Below are 7,358 nucleotides of genomic sequence, written 5' to 3' on the forward strand. Positions count from 1 at the left end.
TGTCACCTTCACACTCATATAGACATTGTGACATCATCAGTGATGTCACAATGGCAAATCATCAGTGATGTCACAATGGCACAATGTCATAAATCACTGATGATGTCACAGACAGTGATGAGGTCATAAATCACTAGATGTACTGTAGTGTTCTAGATGGCTCAGCATGGCCTTGTCACTACAATAGTGATGTCATAAATCACTGATGTGTCACAGATGATGTCAACAGTGATGTCACTCGAGCAACTTGGGCGATAGTGATGTCATCAGTGAGTGATGTCATCAGTGATGTCACTCGAGCAATTGTGATGTCATCAGTGAGTGATGTCCTCAGTGATGTCACTCGAACAAATTGTCCCTTCACAAAGCCTTCCTTTTGAGATGCAGCGTACACATCATGTACTCTGACAGACGAGAAGGAACCGGTGCTGGAGCAGAGCAGGTCTACAGGCAGCTCCGATCTGCTGCCAACGCAGGAGACCTGGACAAACTGAGGACCCTGCTGCAGGAAGACCACTTCAGAAAACGGATCAATGAGTGGTTTGTGTTTAATGGTACCGTTTACTACGACACCGCTCTGGGGCTCACGGTCTGGTGGGGTCATGCTGCCTGTCTGGCCTACCTGATCACCCAGGGAGCCCACGTAGACCTAGCTGATGACCTAGACTGCACACCTCTCTTCTGGGCCGTGTACCAGGGGCACCTGGACTGCGTCCAGATCCTCCTGGAAGCCGGGGCCGACCCCAACGGAAGCGGACAGCGCTCAGACACCCCGGTCTACCTTGCTTCCCGTGATGGAAGTCTAGAAATACTACAGGAACTCATCAGGTTCCATGCTGCTGTTGACTTGGACAGTGATCACACCCTTCAGAGGTCTCCTTTCCACATCTGCGCTGAACGCAACCACCTGGACTGCTTCCGCCTGCTGCTCCAGGCCGCCGTTCTGACCCGTGACGTGGCTTCTCTCCTGCTGGAGGTGGTGCTGCAGAACAGGTGCCAGGTGGCCTTCGTCCAGCTGCTCCTGGACCACGGCGCCGACCCGGCCCTGGTGAGGAAGCAGGCACAGCTGGAGGAGAAGGCGGATCCCGAGGCTCTCAGGGTCTTTCTGGAGGCCAAGAGATTTCCTCTGGCCCACACATGTCGGATCCGGATCCGACAAGCGCTGGGCACACATCGCCTGAACGAAGTCCACTCCCTACCACTAACACCAGTGATGAAGGACTTTGTGCTCTACCAAAATTGAAGGACTGTCAGTTGATTTTCATTTTAATTTCCTAGATTTAGTTCTTCAGTGACTGTGTTTCAAACAAATCCAGGACCAGAGATTAAATACCATCAGCATCACTAATCAGCATACACTACCTGTAGCCAATCCTCCTATTATAATTGGAGAGCTGTGTGTCCGTCTGTGTGTTCATTGTCTCCAGAATCCCCACCCTAGAATTGAGTGTGCGTAGCACGCAAAAATTAACTTTTATACTTGATTACATTTCAGAGCCTGTAATTTTTTACTTTGACTTGAGTAAACAAGTTGAATCAGTGCTTCTACCATTCATTACCAGTCTTTTTTTACACAAGTAACTGTACTTCTACTTAATTAAAGAATGTGTGTACTTTTCCCGTCTCTGCCCTGATAACCTCGCGTCACCAGGCTCTTCTCGGCGAGAAAGAGCCTGGCTCCCGCCCACAATTGATTTTGTCACCCTACTGGTTCCGGCCTAGAGCCCGCCCTAGACCGGATGGCAGCGTTTCTAGCTCGTCAACTTTCACGTTAACTTGACAATTTGACCCAAGTATCAGAACGGCAAACAACAAAACAAAAGATGGACGTACCGAAGTTCTTTTAGAAACATTGCGGATTCACAATCACATCTTTTAAGCCAATACAGAAGCTTTGCATCAGACAATTAATCGAGGGAAGAGACATCAAGCTAACAGCAACACAGATGTTTTTTGGCGCACTGCCTTCCGGTGTTCATTCTGGTTCCGTGGTTTACGCCCCATGACAAAAAGCGGGGTGAAAGGTGCCCAGACTACTGTCCTGAACAAATTGATGCAAAAGGTTTTTCAATGGATTTTGGTACTATTGGGCATGTTAAATAACATACACAAATCTAGGTCAATCTAAATTCCACAAAGGGGTCCTTTACAAGATGGTTGAATAGTAAAATGAGATATAGCCATTTTAATTTCCTGGCAGCCGCAATCTTGAAAATGACCCCTTCCCGGAATTTTGATTTTCCTAGATTTTTAGTATGTTATAACATGTGACCAATATGACCAGAATCCATTGAAAACCCTTTTGTATCAATTTGTTCAGGCTCAGCTGCTCTCTATATTTTCATATATTGACTGGCCTAATGGGTTAGTTTTCTGTAGATTTGCATATTTAAACATAACATTTCAGACAACTTGTAATACAAAAAAATATTGTCTTAACACACACACACACACACACACACACACACACACACACACACACACACACACACACACACACACACACACACACTGATCTGAGATGAGCAGTGTGACCTTTTGTCTAGCACGTTCAGACAAAGGTCTTGGTTATCATTTGCCAAATGAGATTCAATAGCACACAACTAGTTTTATAGTGTGGAAGTTTGAGTGTGTGTGTGTGTGTGTGTGTGTGTGTGTGTGTGTGTGTGTTCCCTGGAGTGAGAGATAAGCCTCCAACAGGTGTTCTGGTGTTCTGACAAGATACAAAACAAAAGGTAGCTTGACACTCATGATATCGGCAACACCAAAGAAAACTACCAACACAATGCAGACAGAGAGGGAGAGGGAGAGAGACCAACACGTTGCACTCAGAGAGAGAAAGCGAGAGAGCAACACATTGCAGACAGAGAGGGAGAGAGAAAGGGAGAGAGAGACACCAACACATTGCAGACAGAGAGGGAGAGAGAGAGAGGGAGAGAGAGACCAACACATTGCAGACAGAGAGGGAGGGAGGGAGAGAGAGACCAACACATTGCAGACAGAGAGGGAGGGAGAGAGAGACCAACACATTGCAGACAGAGAGGGAGGGAGGGAGAGAGAGACCAACACATTGCAGACAGAGAGGGAGGGAGAGAGAGACCAACACATTGCAGACAGAGAAGGAGGGAGAGAGAGACCAACACATTGCAGACTGAGAGGGAGAGAGAGACACCAACACATTGCAGACTGAGAGGGAGAGAGAGACACCAACACATTGCAGACAGATAGGGAGGGAGAGAGAGACCAACACATTGCAGACTGAGAGGGAGAGAGAGACACCAACACATTGCAGACTGAGAGGGAGAGAGAGACACCAACACATTGCAGACAGAGAGGGAGGGAGAGAGAGACCAACACATTGCAGACAGAGAGGGAGAGAGAGAGAGACCAACACATTGCAGACTGAGAGGGAGAGAGAGACACCAACACATTGCAGACAGAGAGGGAGAGAGAGACCAACACATTGCAGACAGAGAGGGAGAGAGAGACACCAACACATTGCAGACAGAGAGGGAGGGAGAGAGAGACCAACACATTGCAGACAGAGAGGGAGAGAGAGACACCAACACATTGCAGACAGAGAGGGAGAGAGAGACACCAACACATTGCAGACTGAGAGGGAGAGAGAGACACCAACACATTGCAGACAGAGAGGGAGGGAGAGAGAGACCAACACATTGCAGACAGAGAGGGAGAGAGAGACACCAACACATTGCAGACAGAGAGGGAGAGAGAGACACCAACACATTGCAGACAGAGAGGGAGGGAGAGAGAGACCAACACATTGCAGACAGAGAGGGAGGGAGAGAGAGACCAACACATTGCAGACTGAGAGGGAGAGAGAGACACCAACACATTGCAGACTGAGAGGGAGAGAGAGACACCAACACATTGCAGACAGAGAGGGAGAGAGAGAGAGACCAACACATTGCAGACAGAGAGGGAGAGAGAGAGAGACCAACACATTGCAGACAGAGAGGGAGAGAGAGAGAGACCAACACATTGCAGACAGAGAGGGAGAGAGAGAGAGACCAACACATTGCAGACAGAGAGGGAGAGAGAGAATTGGAGAGCATGTGTGCTGTAAGAGACATTGGCCTTTACAAATCAGTTAATGTCATTGAGTCATGAAATATTATTTGTCATGAAAGTGAGGAAAATTTTGCCGCGATGATTTTACTTGTTTTGTTTTTGCCTTGAAACTACAGTAAAGTCAAGCGTGATTACTTAATTTCCCCTTGCTGCCATTTGGTAGCCTAATATTTAGACGTATCCTCCTAGCTCTTGCGTTCTTTTCAGTGATACTGATGCTGTTGGGCAGTGGGCATATTATATAACTTCACCAAGAATGTTGGTTGTTTTTGACAAAAATACCGTCTGTGCAAAAACAATAGGGGTCATTTTAACAAACGGTAATGAAAAACCGTTGCACGAAGGGTTCAAACTTTAGTCCCGCCCACAAAGGCGCTGATTGGCTTGATTGTTTTTCCGAGCGAGAACAAGCGATCGACTAGAGAGCAACACCTACTCTGGAGCCGTTAACACCGCTTCGGGACCTTGGGGCGTAAACCAAGGCGCAACGGCAGGAACCAGAACCCGCCTACCGGATACATGTGCGCCAAAAGAACTCTTCCGTGGAGCTAACGTTAGCTAGCTAGAGCCTGATAACATGAAGTGACTCATGTTGAAAGTTACATAGTACATAAAACAAAACATTGATGCAATATGGCATCACCGCCTGTTGGTGGCGACTGGTTATCCTACACAAACTTGAATCGGTGTTTCAATGGGGCAGGGGGAACTTACAATTCTGGTTCCGCTGAAGGTGGGCAGGGTCTAGGCTGAAGGTGGGCAGGGTCTAGGCCGGAACCAGCCCAGAGGTGTAATTCAAGTATAATGGGAAGTGCGAGGTTAACAACACCAGACTCTTTGAATCGCCCGACAAAATCTGAAGAAGTCTAGAACCAGGATAGCATGGGGCTGCCAGCGTGCAAAGTTGCCATGTGCAGCTTAGGCTTAGTTCACACCGGGGACCCAAGCCTTGCCTACGTCTTGCCTTTACCCACGCTTTTAAATAGGCGTCCGTTTTAGTCAACGAGGCTGTGTACACCGGCCGCCTGAGCGTGAACCCTGCGTGTACCCACGCCTCGCCTGTGCCTTGCCGATTTTATCGTTTAGGCGTGAGTTCTATTTTCAAGCCGACTAGGCGCGTGCAGGCAGGCTTCTTCTGTCAAGCCATGAAAGAAAAACGTGACAATATCCGTGGGAAATGGCAAAGTCAACTGAATTTCAAAATAAAATGGAGTTACTACAACAGTGTTGAGCAGAGAGAGAGAGAGAGAGATTGACGGGTGGCTATCACGTGGGGCTTTCTCCCTGTCGGCAAACAAATATTCAGGAGAGAGAATAGCGACCGAAGAAGCAAGATGGACAATGTTGTTGTGCCAGCACATATTCTTGCAAGATTACCTCTCTAAAAAGTCTGACTATAGTCAGATCTGGTTATACATATCCAGCATCAATAGAACATTAAATATATCAGATTTATTTTACCCATGATAATTCGGGACCACACGTGAAAAAAAACAGTCGGGAGAGAGGAGAGGCGCTTGTGACTCGGCTCCAGGTTCAGCGTGCAAAGGCGTGCGGTGTGATCGGTTCACGCCCAGCTCAAGGTCTGCAGGCGTAGGCGTGGGTTCCCTGTGTCTGTGTGAACGTAGCGTAAAACGTAGAGCTTGCTAAACAGGACAACGAACAACCCCCAAGGAAAGTCAACGGTTCCTGAAAATCTCAGAAAGTATTTCAAAGTTCATGAACATAATATTTCTGTAGCTCTAATGGCCTGATGCTGGTCTACTCATGTTAACCCCGCCCTTCTGCTACTCCATGCAGGTTCAAAACCAATGTTAAGAATTTGCTTGACAAACGCTTTGCCGCAGGTTTAGTGCTTACACTCACATGTCATCTTGTGCATGTGCAGGGGTCCATAATGTTTAGCCTCTTAAAGGCACACGCCAACATATTGGGAGATTCCCCTATTTGTCATACGAGAAGATAGATACCCTTCTCTTCTCTGTGCGTGCTAGTTAGCTTAGCACAATGACTCATGTTGTGACTCGTGTACTCGCCACATTATGAAATAATAATGCAAAATGACGAGACGTCATTTTCTAAGCAAATACAGCCGGGACTACTTTCCTATATATAAGAGCGTTTTGGTGCTGTTGCAATGTGTATTTGGTGACGTAACGGGGTTAGGCTCGCCATTCCCTTCACTTCCAGGGCATCTCTCTTCTCGTCTTACTATTGGGAATATGGCAAATAGGCCAATCTCCCAAAATGTTGCCCTGTGTTTCTTTAACACCAGCCTATGTGTGTAGTGTACTGTGTGTGACGTGTGTGTGTGTGCGAGTGCGTGTGTGTGCGTGTGTGTCGTGTACTGTGTGTGTGTGTGTGTGTGTGTGTGTGTGTGTGTGTGTGTGTGTGTTATCAGTGTGGCAGGCCATGTTTGTTTTAATTAGACTGGAGAGTATGGCCGATGGGCCAGGGCACTAACACGATTAGACACAGGCATTTGCAGTAGATCACACACACACACACACACACACACACACACACACACACACACACACACACACACACACACACACACACACACACACACACACACACCCTTCTCCACAGCTAGTGACACGTGAAGAGGGACAGAGTGAGAAAGAGTGTGTCACGTCAGGGAAGGAGAGAGACACACAGAGAATATGAGCTGGAGTGAGAGATGGAGTGATGGACCGAGGCATTCAGAGAGCTTAGTCCACTCCATCTTTTGAAGAGACAAAAACAAATATGATGCTTCTTCATACAGGCTGCTCCTTGTATGTTACTGCCCCTCAGTGGCCAGGAGAGCTAATGCATTCTCTCTGATCCAATCAAAAGTCCATAGTTACACACATACTAGGGGTGTCAAAAATAATCGATTATAAGATGCATCGCGATGCGGACGTGCACGATTCTGCATCGATTCACAAATGTCAAAAATCGATTATTAATTATATATATATATATATATATATATAATGGAAGTACATGCAGTTGTTTATTTTAATTATGGATCATAATACAATGCAATTCCAAATGCACTTTTATTTTAAAAGTAGCGCCACACAGTGAGAAAAAAGAAAGTGAGAAAAAATAAATCATGTATTGGGGAAAAAAAGTGATGCATCGATTTAAGATGCATCGAGATGCATCGATAATCGTAATCGAATCGAATCGTAGCCCTCTGAATCGTAATCGAATCGAATCGTGAGGCCAGTGAAGATTCACAGCCCTAACACATACTGTACCAAAACCAGGTTTCA

Source organism: Poromitra crassiceps (genome assembly GCF_964638095.1).
Source record: "Poromitra crassiceps genome assembly, chromosome: 4".
NCBI classification, from domain to species: domain Eukaryota; kingdom Metazoa; phylum Chordata; class Actinopteri; order Beryciformes; family Melamphaidae; genus Poromitra; species Poromitra crassiceps.